The sequence below is a fragment of the Struthio camelus genome, chromosome 18 (genome assembly GCF_040807025.1).
Source record: "Struthio camelus isolate bStrCam1 chromosome 18, bStrCam1.hap1, whole genome shotgun sequence".
Classification (NCBI taxonomy): Eukaryota; Metazoa; Chordata; class Aves; order Struthioniformes; family Struthionidae; genus Struthio; species Struthio camelus.
In genome coordinates this window covers 8710059-8722346 of record NC_090959.1, presented here as the reverse complement: position 1 = coordinate 8722346, position 12288 = coordinate 8710059, and the positions used below count along the sequence as shown (strand labels likewise).

At 38.9% G+C, this 12288-nt stretch overlaps 1 protein-coding gene across 18 annotated transcripts in view; it reads right to left on the bottom strand.

Moving 5' to 3' along the window:
• The window catches only part of NCOA3 (nuclear receptor coactivator 3), a 98863-nt gene that overhangs the window by 70291 nt on the left and 16284 nt on the right, over positions 1–12288 (bottom strand). For 12 of the 18 annotated variants that reach the window (XM_068912617.1, XM_068912627.1, XM_068912631.1 and 9 more), the window contains one exon: positions 3053–3094. The exons of the other annotated variants lie outside the window; for them this stretch is intronic. The gene's annotated coding sequence lies outside the window, so the exon portion shown is untranslated. The remainder of the gene's footprint in view (positions 1–3052; positions 3095–12288) is intronic. 18 annotated transcript variants of the gene reach the window in all.

Here is a 12288-nt window from a genome sequence, read left to right as displayed (position 1 = left end):
CCAACAAAAAAGGGCAAGAGGCAGTGTTCACAACCTGCAACAAGTGAAATTTCAATCGTCAAAGAATGGCTGAGTACTGGAACTGGTTCCAGATAGCCTGTGCAATCTCCGTCCTAAGAGACTTCCAAAACTTGACAGAACAAAGCTCTGAGCAGCCTGCTCTAACTTTGTTAGGAGGGTTTGGATTGATGCTAGAATCATTTCCTGTGATTTTCAGTATAACATTAGAATAAGCACAATACCATCAGATAATTATGTACTGCAGCCTAATGATAAACTGCTACCATTAGTCAATGGGTTTAAGATAACAGAGTATGTTATAATTAACACTACTCTGTCTTAATCACAAGATTGTGTCACCACACTGTTTTTGATAAAACATACCCTGTTTAGATCAATAAACATCTCCTGGACCCCCTCCCCTTTACATTTTGCATACATCCATTAACACTCCCATCTTTACTGGGCACAAAATATATATTCTTTACCTCACATGAATGCTTACCACAAAGGATTTTTTTTTTTTTTTAAGAGAAAAAGCAGCATGCTTTTGAATGAAGATCATAATACATTGTTGGTATTTTTGTCCAAGCTTTTCTACTGTTTACCAAGAACTTCCACTACACAAACTTATGCTTCTAGTTTTTCTAATGCTCTATAAAAGAAACAAACCCTTCACTTTCATTTAAAAAAACATTTTACAAGTGTGACACTAAGCTCCCTAGGATTACTACAGCAGGCATATTTATAATTGCTACTTACCTCTTAGAAAACCAGTTTTGCTCATGAAAGTTTTTATGCAAATGGCACTTGTCAAACACTGATGTCTATCTGCAGAATTCTCCAAATTGAAAATATCATAATTAGCATAGAAATTCCAAATAATTTTAGGGAGATTTGCAGCCATACTGAAAGTTAGTACAAGAGGTCATTGACTGCCAAAAACAGAAGAATGGATCACATCCTTCCCCTTCAAGTGCCAAGCACATTTGTAATGTTTTGTTCCAGATCCAGTGGCTTCCTTGTTTGTAGATAAATGGCTAAATAGTCATGTAGTTTCACAACATTAGGAACCAATTTTATATATTTTTTATAAACTGCACTGGAGGAAACGCCAGGATAGAGGTGTTGTTTTGTTTTTTTATTTGTTTTTGCTCTTTGCTTTTTGTTTTGTTTTGTTTTAAATTCACTGGATCTTTAGTTCCCATGCAAGTAGACCAACTGAATTATATCTTACATTCAATAAAACTCTGAGCTGGGGAACCACTGTTTCAGCATTTGTCTGCTGACAAGACAGCCAATATACATCCACTGTGATTTAAACAAATCGTGTTCTCTTTTGCCAGGCTTTCAGGTCATTTTTCAGTTTAATTCAAAGTCTAACTTGATGCTAAGCTTTAAAGCCAGTATCCAGGCACACCTCTGTTCCTGAGATGTATGTTAGCGGCTGGTAAGCATATCGAACATGGTAACTAATCAGCTAGCACTCGCCATGCATTTATGCCATATAACAGGAATGTATCACCTATACAATGCAGTTGATTCCTTGTGTTTTCTTGCCAGTCAAGATCATAACACATATGTCCAGCTAAGTAACCCTCTATTACAGTACATCATTCCTACATGGAATTCTTGAAAATTAAGAAAGGGAAATTATGTTTAGGTACGCTGCTGTCAGAACCTTATATTCTTGGACTCTGTCAAAATTAGATTTATCAGAAAAGTTGTTAACACTGTCTCTAGGTATGGCAACAGCTTTATCATCATCTTTTTAAAGCCCACTGTACGGGCTTCTAGTGTACCAAACAGTATGTTAAAAATTCAGAAAGCTACAAAAACCCTAGCTATACTTGGGCTTCCACTAGTAGGAAGCTTACTTTGTTAAATTTTCACATAGATAAGGCTATGAAAAACACTATACATACAATATCAAGATACATACAGCATAACACAGGGAAAGAAAAGCAGAGAGCCTACAAAACTTAAGTCTAATATATTGTTTTTCAGACTATAAATGCTGAGATTTATTTTTTTTCATTGCAAGCAGATTTATGACTAACAGGCTTAGTCATGTGCCTCCATCCAGTCAAGAGCAGAAGTTATTTATTAGTTCTCTCTAGGACATATTATTTTACCTCAGTGTGGCATCTGTCTGCAAATCATTGCTTAGGAACCATAACATTTAAACTAGCAGAACTATCTGAAACAAAACACTTCAAGTAATCTTTTCTGTGCTTAGAAGAGATCTTTCTTCAAAGCATTTTCTTGCACTATCTCCAGCCAGCTCACTTTAATTTTATTACAGGGCACCTTGCTGAACTGTGGAGCGAGGAGGCTGATCTCACTATTAGAGACTACTCTGAAGAGGAAGCGCTTCCTTTTCTGAGGCCAAAAATCCCACTGAAAGGGATGTTCAGACAAGCGATCGGCTTCACGCTCCAGCAATAGGTGTGCAGCTCGGCGTATTAGTCTCTTTGAATACTGAAGGCTAAGTTATGTTTTGGTAGCCCCCCAAGTTACAGCAAAAATTGGCACTAAAACCTGATGATTAGCGTCATATCCACTCTGGGCCCTAAACAACTTTAAGAAATTCTGTTTCATTACTACTGCTTCAAAAGGACTGTTCTGAGCAAAGCATTTGTATCATTGGTTACTTCAGGAGTAGGAAAACGCAAGTATCAGCCACATGGAGGATTAAGAACTAATGGGAAATATATAAATAGAAAGATGCTATCACTCCATCCCACAACTTTTAAGAGCAACATTCTTTAACAGCCCAAGTATCTTCAAAAGCCTACTAGCATAAGATGTTGTAACACATACTGCAGTCAGGTCATACCGTGGATTTCCTCAGATATGGAGAGGTAGAGCAGAGCAGACTATATACAACATAAGAAAAATACTAATATACAACATAAGAAAATTCAATTCCCTTAATAAAATAAAGATAACTACTTCCTCCCTTCTCTCACTCACCCCTAAAAATCAAAGTTTGGATCACATCTCATAAGTCAAAGTAGTCCTGGACAATTAAGTCAAACAGAAGACTTACCTAGCCCAGTATTCTCTCTCCAACGAAAGCCAGTAGGAATGCCTAGAAAGAACAAGGTACATGCATGATTCTCTTCCAGCGTGCTCTTACGTTTCACAGGCTACAGCTCAGGCATTTCCTAGTTCAGAAGGACCAAGTTTGTAGAAGAGAATTTCAGCTACCGGGAAGAGTATATAACATACTTTCTGAGCCCATGAAAACTAGTAGCAGGTACAATATCCTGTGGCAGCAAGGTCTGTAGCTGAGCTCTACAACCTGCAAAAGTACCAGTTTTATTTTTAACTTTGGCATCTGATAATAAAGAACAGGAGGGAAATAAACAAACTGACTAAAGAGTAAAACCCTTCCTTCCTGTTGATTTTCCATAACACTCATGATTATTTCATACAGATCTGTCTGATCCTCTGAAGGCAAAAGAGATGGCACAAGAGTGTTGGTTTATTCCCCCCCTCCCCCCAATACAGAAATTGTTCCGTAGCTTTGATCTTTGTTACCTTTCTCTGCACCTTTAAATCCACTGTACTCTTTCTGATATGGCATAGACCAGAATTACTCATTATGTAAGGGGAAGGCATAACATGAATGTATAAAGATATGGCATTTTCAATTTTTTTATTTTTTTTCTTTGCTAATAATCCACAACATTCAATGCTATTAAGCACTGATCTGTCATTTTCACAGAATAATCTATAGTTAAGATTTTTTGTACTCAGTGGAAGAAAACTGGACAGGAATCTATTGCTTCTAGCAGGATGGCTATACATCACTAAGCATAAAGATCACAGACGAGAGTACACCATCACTGCAACAGTTAATGATTTTCCTCATGATCCAAGGTTGCCATATGTCTCAGGTTAAGTCTGAGGCTACAACTACAAGCTGTGGAGATTAAGCTATTATATAGAGAGCTCTTGAGCAAATAAGAAAGGAAGATGGGCTGAAGGCAACAAAGATTTTTTTAATTGAAATTGTTGCAAACTCCTGATGCAATCAGAGCACTAACACCAGGTTTCTTAGCCAGTCTCCCAAGCCTCCTGACCTTTTCACTCCAGATCTAGCTAGATAAATTTAGACATATGTAGGCAGGCCATGAGCTGAATCTAGATATATCTTGAGCTGCATGCAGAGGTGGATCTAGAGCCAACCTCCAGAGCCAGCCAAACTACTCCTCAAGTTGTTTCGTAAGTCACCCTTACAGCTGGGTCAGAGCCTGCTGTAGATCAGGCAGTAAAGCCACTCTTAGAGTCACTTCCAGAAGGGAGTGTGGAGTAATTTTTGCTCAGTCACAGAACAGAAGCCCAGGACAGCTTCCAGAGCTACCCCTCAAGTCGGAGCTAGCACCACCTCTTTGGACACAATTTGGTTGCTGACTGACTAGCATCTGACCAATCTTTCCCCAAAACAGGAGAGGATTAGAGGGCTGAAAAAAAAATGCAGGGATCTTGATTTGCTCAGTGCTGAGCACCGAGTATGAGTGACCATACTGCTACCTTGATGCCCTGTGCTTCTCTGAAAATGAGATGAGGTCAAAGCAGTGAGACGTTTGCATTTGGAATAACCAAGAAAACTGACTCTTCTTCCCAACACTACCCCAAAGAGAACAACACCGCACTAAAAGGCCTTCAGACACCACTGAAACCCCATCAACTAGTAAGTATCCCCCTAAAGGACTTGTGTCAGAGCTTGATGAACAGCAACTTGAAAGCATCATATCTCCTGACTTACCTGAGAGCACCCCTGTTGCTCTCATCCACTGTGCAACAGGAAGGGGGATTCGGGGAAAGCTGGACAAATATGTAATTCCATTACACAGGGAAGTACCTCTTACCCAGTTTACCGTATGCACTAAAGCTCAAAAACGAGATCACGATTCATTTAAGAAATCTTATAATCTTTGATTATACCTAATCAAAACTACTGTTCACATTAGCAGCAGAGGGCAGAGATGGCACATTCTTCCAAAAAAGGAACCACATAGAAGAAGAGGGGAGAAAGAAAGTCAAAAGTCAAGAAGAGTGACAGCCGGAGAGTCTCGTGACAAAAGCTTGGGAAGGTTCTTTGCTCCTAAAAAGGTCAGAAACAAAAATCCCGCACCAAACCAAAAGGTGTCAAGGCCGCTGTTTTAAAAGGTACTGCGAATTTCCACCTGAGCCAAACAAGAATTGCAGTTACAGAGCCCATTCTACCCGTTCAGGTCACGTGCATGCCGCAAATGAGCGGCACGCAAATGCAGCCCTAAAGATACCATCGTGGTAAAGTCTCCTAAATCAAAAGCTAAGGATACGTACGGTCACTCATCCAGAAAAGAAAGCTCTCTTAACTCACGTGTTCTAGGCTGCTATGACAAATCTGACAATAACTCATGATCAGGTGTAGCTGCCAAATCAAGTACCATCCTTAGAGAATGGAGAGAAGCAAGCCACTACTAGCAGCTTCTCTCAGAGCTAGGAGAATTACATAGGCAGTTATTTTCCTTAAGAGTTTTACCAAAACTTCATGCAACAAACTTTGCAGAAGTGTTTTAGTCAAGGTCAGTGTATCATTTCTATTAAGGAACTAGTAAAACTGGCAGTTAAGTCAATCAATTAATTTATGTTAAGCAGAATAAAGAAGGATCCTTGTAAAGATCAAGCTCACAGAACACTGGAAACATGTTTTAAGACTGTAGTAAAAAAAAAAAAAAAAAAAAAAAATTCCATATAGTGAAAATATCTGATCTGCCACACTGGCTTTATCCAAAGCCCAGGTAAACAAAGCAAGTTTCTTCCACATGTTGAGCACAAATATACTTCAGTTGTGTCCTGTGTCTTCCACAATATGCTTACTTCCACCTTCAGAGCTAAGCATTGGTAAGAATTAAATATCTCATCTCCAAGTTCAACCATTGTGTCAAATTTGTAAAGTAACATATTTAGATAAGATATTCAAAACGTAAACAACGCAACCACAGCAGCTCAGCTGCATATCACAGTTCATTTCAATATTTTGAATCAGTGAGAAACAAACTAAATGATATATCATTCACAATACAACCCTTTTAAAAGCTAGAAAAAGATATTAAGGTTCATGTCAAGTTCAACATGTTCCATTTTTAACTTTAGTCAAGTCCCTTCTCAAATATTAAGTTACTGCTAATGAGAAGTGATTAGGAGCAGCTGACAGGTTGGTTCGATGCAGAAACTTGTTTTGAATGTATTTACAAAAGGAATCTTTAGCCGAACAAATAGTTAATTTACTTAGACCTAACCCAGTTACAAAATCTCCCATTGTCACAGTATACCAAAACAAGGCTTATGTATTGCTTTAGAAAGTAGTAATTAATTATTTGCCATTATTTTTCAAAATCACTGGGCCCTTCACAAGTATAGGCTTCACTTCAAAACTTCAAAAACAAACTCTAGACTCCCCCTTTGCTCCAGCTCATAGGGAGAGGAAATCTTCACAGTCCTATCGTTTGACGGTAATGGAACAACTCGATTAACGTATCTTTTACGGGTCTGCCACAGTGTCCAAAACTTCAGCATTTGAGAGTTCTTTAAAGCATTTCACAAGGCCAAACAAGCCGAGAGAATCTCGTAGTTGACTTATTAGGAAAGAGTTTACATAATAGTGATATGAGAGAAAGATAAAGCCTTTGGAAAACAAACCTGCCCTTTAAGATACTTTTGCATTTCAAGGATGCTAAAAAAATAGGGAAGAGGTGTGAGCATCTGTTTATCTTTAGGAGATGACGTAAGTTGGTTTTGAACGCTCCTGTATGTGTGAGCGTCCCTATCACATGATACATACCCTGGAGTCCAGAACCCATTCAAGAATTTACATGCATGGCATGCAAACACCAGACCTCAGAGGCCTGCTTCGTTACCAACAGAAAACTGAAGTGCTCAGAGCAAAGGGCCAAACTTGGGAAGGGCTTGTAACAATCACAATAAAAAGAGTAAACTTACAATGTGATTTGAGCACGGAGAACCTGTTTCCTAGCTATTGTTCCGAGTTAGATCTAGAGCCACACCTAGACTCACCTAGAGTCGTTCTTTAGTCACCTTTTAAAAAGCATTCAGAGCAGCAATGAAAATGGTTTTGGAATCATCTCTAGAACTGTTTCTAGATTCATGTCTAGAACCATCTAGTATGCACCTGAGCGCCCTTCTAGGACCTTGGGCAGGAAGACTTTCAGGATTTGTTTCCAGATAAACTGAGAATCACCTCTAGCAGCATTTCTAGAATAGTCTCTGGGAGCCCCCCTCAGCACCAATTCTGTAGCCACATCCCGAAACCAACCCACCATCCAAACCCTTTTAGAACTGACACTGAGGGTGCTTCCAGGAACATTTTTACAGATGTTTCTGGAACGTCTCCTGGGGCAAATTCTAGATTAATCCCTAAAGCCAAATCCAGGATCATGTCTAGAGCCAAACCTAGACTCTGGCTAAGGGAGGCAATGAAAATTTGGAACATGCTGTTCTGGTTCTTGATCACCTCCATGACAGCTACTCTTCCCAGCGCTGCCTTTGCTTTGCTTTAAGCAGTTCCTTAATCCCTTTTTTTTTTTTTCCCCCCTAGTATGATACTATTAGTATCATGACTGACTGAAATCTGAGATAGTGTTTCTAGAGACAGTGTTAGCACTAGCAGAGACCATGCCACGTGTATGTGCTTATGCCACATGTTGAAAGCTTTCAGGTGGCTGGTAGCAAAACAGTCAATTGATCTTCTCAGAGTTATTTTGCTGACACATAAACAGTAACTTATTTTCTCTGAGAGGGTTAAACTAACTTATGCCAGTCTAGAGATCTGCAATTTCTGCTCTACAGCAGTAAGCCGTAACTAATATAGAACTTAATGTTTCTAACACAACAGTAATATCTTTGTAGATAGAATAGCAGAATAATGCTGCAGTGAACTTTTGCCTGAAGACAGATTAATCACATCTGGGTATATGGTAGCAAAACCAATGTATGTAAGTTATCCCCACTGGAAAAAAGACAAGACATCTTAATTCTAGAAGCTGTATTTTCTTCTTGTCCAGACTTATTTAACCACTTGCATATTCTTTGCTTTGACTCTTGATCTGTGCTTTATCCTTCTATTTCTCTAGCTTTTTGACAAACAAGGATATGTTCTAAGACTGCAAGTAACTGCATGGAGCAAAGCATATTCAAGAAAAGTAGTAGATAACATGCTAGCAGACTTCATGAAGAAATTCTTGTGGTTAAAACAAGGAAAGAACTGGTAAGATAGCTGATGAGAGAGGAATTTAAGTTGATTTAGGTCTGTGGGAAAAGAGCTTTATACCTTAGAGTCTTCTTCCAAGCTTGTAAAAAAAAAAAAAAAAAAAACAAAAAACCCCAAACAAAAGCCAGCGGTACTGTTTTTCTGGAAAATGTGATGTTTTGGCCAAGTCTAACTGATGAAACCTCTCATGAGAGGTAATAAAAGTTTTGACTGCAAAGCCACTTCATCTGTTCTGCAAAACATATTTACAATACAGTTTTACATAACAAATCTTAATGCAAAGTCCTCCAGCTATAAAGGATCAGCTAAAAACTAGACAGAAAAACTGATGATGGCTAGTCTTATATTAAGACTTTAAGCATTTACTTAACTGTGCTCTCCCCTCCTCCCTTCCATGTTCTTGAACGTAATACTGAAATGCACGAGGACTTTCTATGCAAGTATACAGAGCAGTTGCTGCAATCCTTGGTTTGGGGTTGAGGCCTTTAATTTAGGCTGAAAACGCTAAAAATGCTACCTTAATACCCTAGGCAAGTTAGAATAAGCTTCTTATGCTGTAGGGATTGCTGTGGGATTCTGTTGTGGGTCCCCTCCTCACCATCTCCCCTCCCCCCCCAACCAATAACCCCCCCCCCAACCAATAGCCCTAGTCTTACATGATTTAGCTAAATTCTGTAGGGCTGTTGGTTACTTATTTTATTCCACTATTGGTCCTATGGAGCCAGCATAACTATGGAAGAGAAATGTTCCATTTCATGCACAGTAACAAACCCACGGTTACTTATTTTGTTGGATTTTTCGGTTGTTGTTCTAACAGTAACAGAGTACATTAAAATCTCCCCTTCCCTCCCAATCCCAAAATGCATATACAGTGTTAGTGAATCACCTTGCTAATTTATTTGGGGAGGGAAAAAAGCCTGGAAGACTTACAAGTTTTTTTTATTACACCAGAAAAAACAAGTCTAGACGGGATTGGAATTACTCAATACCAAGGCTCCATAACAGAAGAAACTTTCAAGGGAGTATGACTACAGGAAAGTATCCAACCTTTTGTTTAAAAGTATTACATTAGAAAGTTGAAACAGCCTTGCTACTGAAAACTAAAAAAAAAACTTCTCAAGTGGCTGAGGCAATTAGCATAGCTAAACTTCTGGGCCTATCCTGTCCAATGTCAGTATGTATACTGGGAATAAAAGATTGCCCCTGTTGGGCATCTTAGCTCACCTGCTTCTGTTAAAAGATATCAGTTAGTTGTACCCCCAAGAAATATGTAGCAGCTGTAGAAGATTAGAGACTCCCCCTCCCCAGAACTCTTGGAGAATTCTTACACAGTAAGAATATAGGAAATTAGAGGCTGACCCACAAGTCTAGCCTAGTCACTTTGTGAAACCCTCTTGAGTGCACATAAAAAAACAAATTTGATTTTTCTCTTAATATTGAAGATATCTGCTCTGCAATGCTTTCTTGTAATTAAATCTGCATAAAATATGCCCAAAATAGCTTTGAAGTTGCTTTCTATCAGCAGTATAGCCAAGATGTGGAATTCTGTAAGAGTTCAGTTTAACACTTGGATAAACTTGTCCTGGAGCTCAGCACAGGCTAACAGAACAAAGCAACAAGGTAACCATCCTATGATGGCACAGCTATAGAGTTGCACCAACAGTTTTGGGTGACAAGGCTGTACCTTCCATGGTTCTCAAACTAGAAGCACATCTTGAGCAGTTACTGATGCAGGTGCCAGCCCTGTGGCTCACACGAGTATCTGTCAGTAAATACTTCTCTTTGCGGAATTTCTAAGTTGCCTGTGTAAAACTGCTCACTTTGCAGACCAGAAAGTGCTTCTATATGCTGCTACTTCATGTCATGTGGAAGTGACTTGCGTATCACATCCTGAAAAAACTTTTTTCTGTGGCGTAAGTGAAAGTCGTTCTTCTCTTGCTACGACCTCACACTATTCAACATTAACACATATTATAGAATGAAAATGTCTGTATGTTTATCGCTATAGACTGCTTGCTTTGGAGAAAGAAATCTAGACATTTGTGTGAACACTTCTTGAAGGCCTACTTTAAGGTAGAGACAATGGATATCCCTCTTTTAACAGAAAAAAAATGGTTGGAAACGTACAACTTTCTCTCTTACTAGGTCTAGGCATGTTTTATTGAGGGCTGAGGGAGACTGGACTACTATTTTTTTTAAAGCGTTTTCACTCCCTCCTTAGATACCTGTATATCCTATAATCTGGCAATAGAAAGTACTAACCTGCTATTTCTGTGTAGCTCAAGTAAAACTCTATGGATGGTTACTTGGGTTCTGTGGACCACAACAATTAAAGCTGCTTATACCAAAATTTCAAACAAGTAACCCAAATTCTTAAAGGTCTTGAATACGAGACTTAACTCTTGGTTACGTTGATTAACAATAGACAGCTTTTGCCCTAGTTCTAGGGAATGGCACTAAACCCAGCTCAGAACCAGTTCTAGACTGGGCCCCTAGGAAGGGACTCCTGGTCTACAGCTCCAGCAGTGTTTACATATATGATTCTGGGCACAGCTCTAGAAAGATATTCCTTAGTACAAGATATAAAAATCATGCTCTTAGGAAATAACAAAATTCTCTGAAGCCAGAAACTAACCTGAAGTTTAAAATAAAAAAAAAAAAACAGCACAAGCGATTGAGAGCAAGCACACAAGAGCGAGCGCACAGCTAGTACGTGCTCTTGACAGGAAATCAGAACAGGGTCTGTTCAGACTAAAAGGCAAAAGGAGAAGGGATTAAACGGCTGTTTTGAGAAACTGTGTTATGAGAACGGGCACTGGGAAGGGAGAAGAACTAAAGCGTACAGTGACATAACAGATGGACATAAGTTCAAGAAAAAAAGCTTAACCACTCTGCAAAAGAGGTTTGAAACATAGTTAGCCATAATATCAACTGCCGAGTCCAATGGCAGCTTATGTTGCTTCCAAACAGCTGTTTTAGTCCAAAGAATGAGGCAAAACAGGAAAATTGAGTTTAAATCGAAAAAGGAAAAAGGAAAACTAAAATATGGTAGCATGCTACTAGTCAGTTAACTATTTGAAGCACGGAAATAACACTTTTTCCATTCAAATCAAGTTTTAGTCTAATGCTATCTGCACATCCTACAACATAATATCTTATAAAACCTCAGACATAAGATCAACTTCACAAACAATTCCTTCTCTAGCCTTGTCTCTGAAATAGCGTGCATCAGACTGAAAACACTGCTTGACACTCACTAACTACATCCACAATGACTTAGATGCATCTGGATGTCTCATTCAAGAAGACCCTAAGTATGAGGAGCACTGAATTCTCAGCTCAGCATTACAGTTCTCACCATCTTGTCTAAATTTCCACCAGTGTCAGCAGTTGTTTTGGTACCTTAAGCTTCAGAATATACAGAAAGCAACTGAAGAGCATCTCCTTTCCCTCAACCCAGAAATAAAATACTGCTTTGCATCCCTACTGTTGCATTTTCAAAGCAAAGTGCTCATTTTCCGAATTATCTGTTTGGTGTAGATATTTTGCTTAAGAAGCAAGCACTCCAGGCTACAACTGATGAGTGACCTTGAGACAGCTCTTAGAAGGCAGTTGCCATAGTAACACCACCACAAATGTGGTACATCCTCAGCTGACACCACCAATCTGGTACAACAGATCTATAATAAGTACATCTATCTTGTATTAGTGCCTCAATATTTAAGGAGGAAGTTACTAGATTTTTTTTTGAATCATTTTGAAAACCTCTTATACTGCAATAGACATCTGATGCTTCAATATGAATACAAGTGGCCACGGTTGTAAGAGTCCACACAGTGGAAGAGTTAACAGCAGTACACTTAAAACAAAAAACAAAAAAACGCCACCCCACACACACAATGCTGAAAGTTTAAGCTATTCAAAGTGTGTTAATCCTGATAGTAGTCCTTGCTTCCAGAAATGAGTCTGCTGAAGAAGCCCTGCAATATCACATAGTTTTG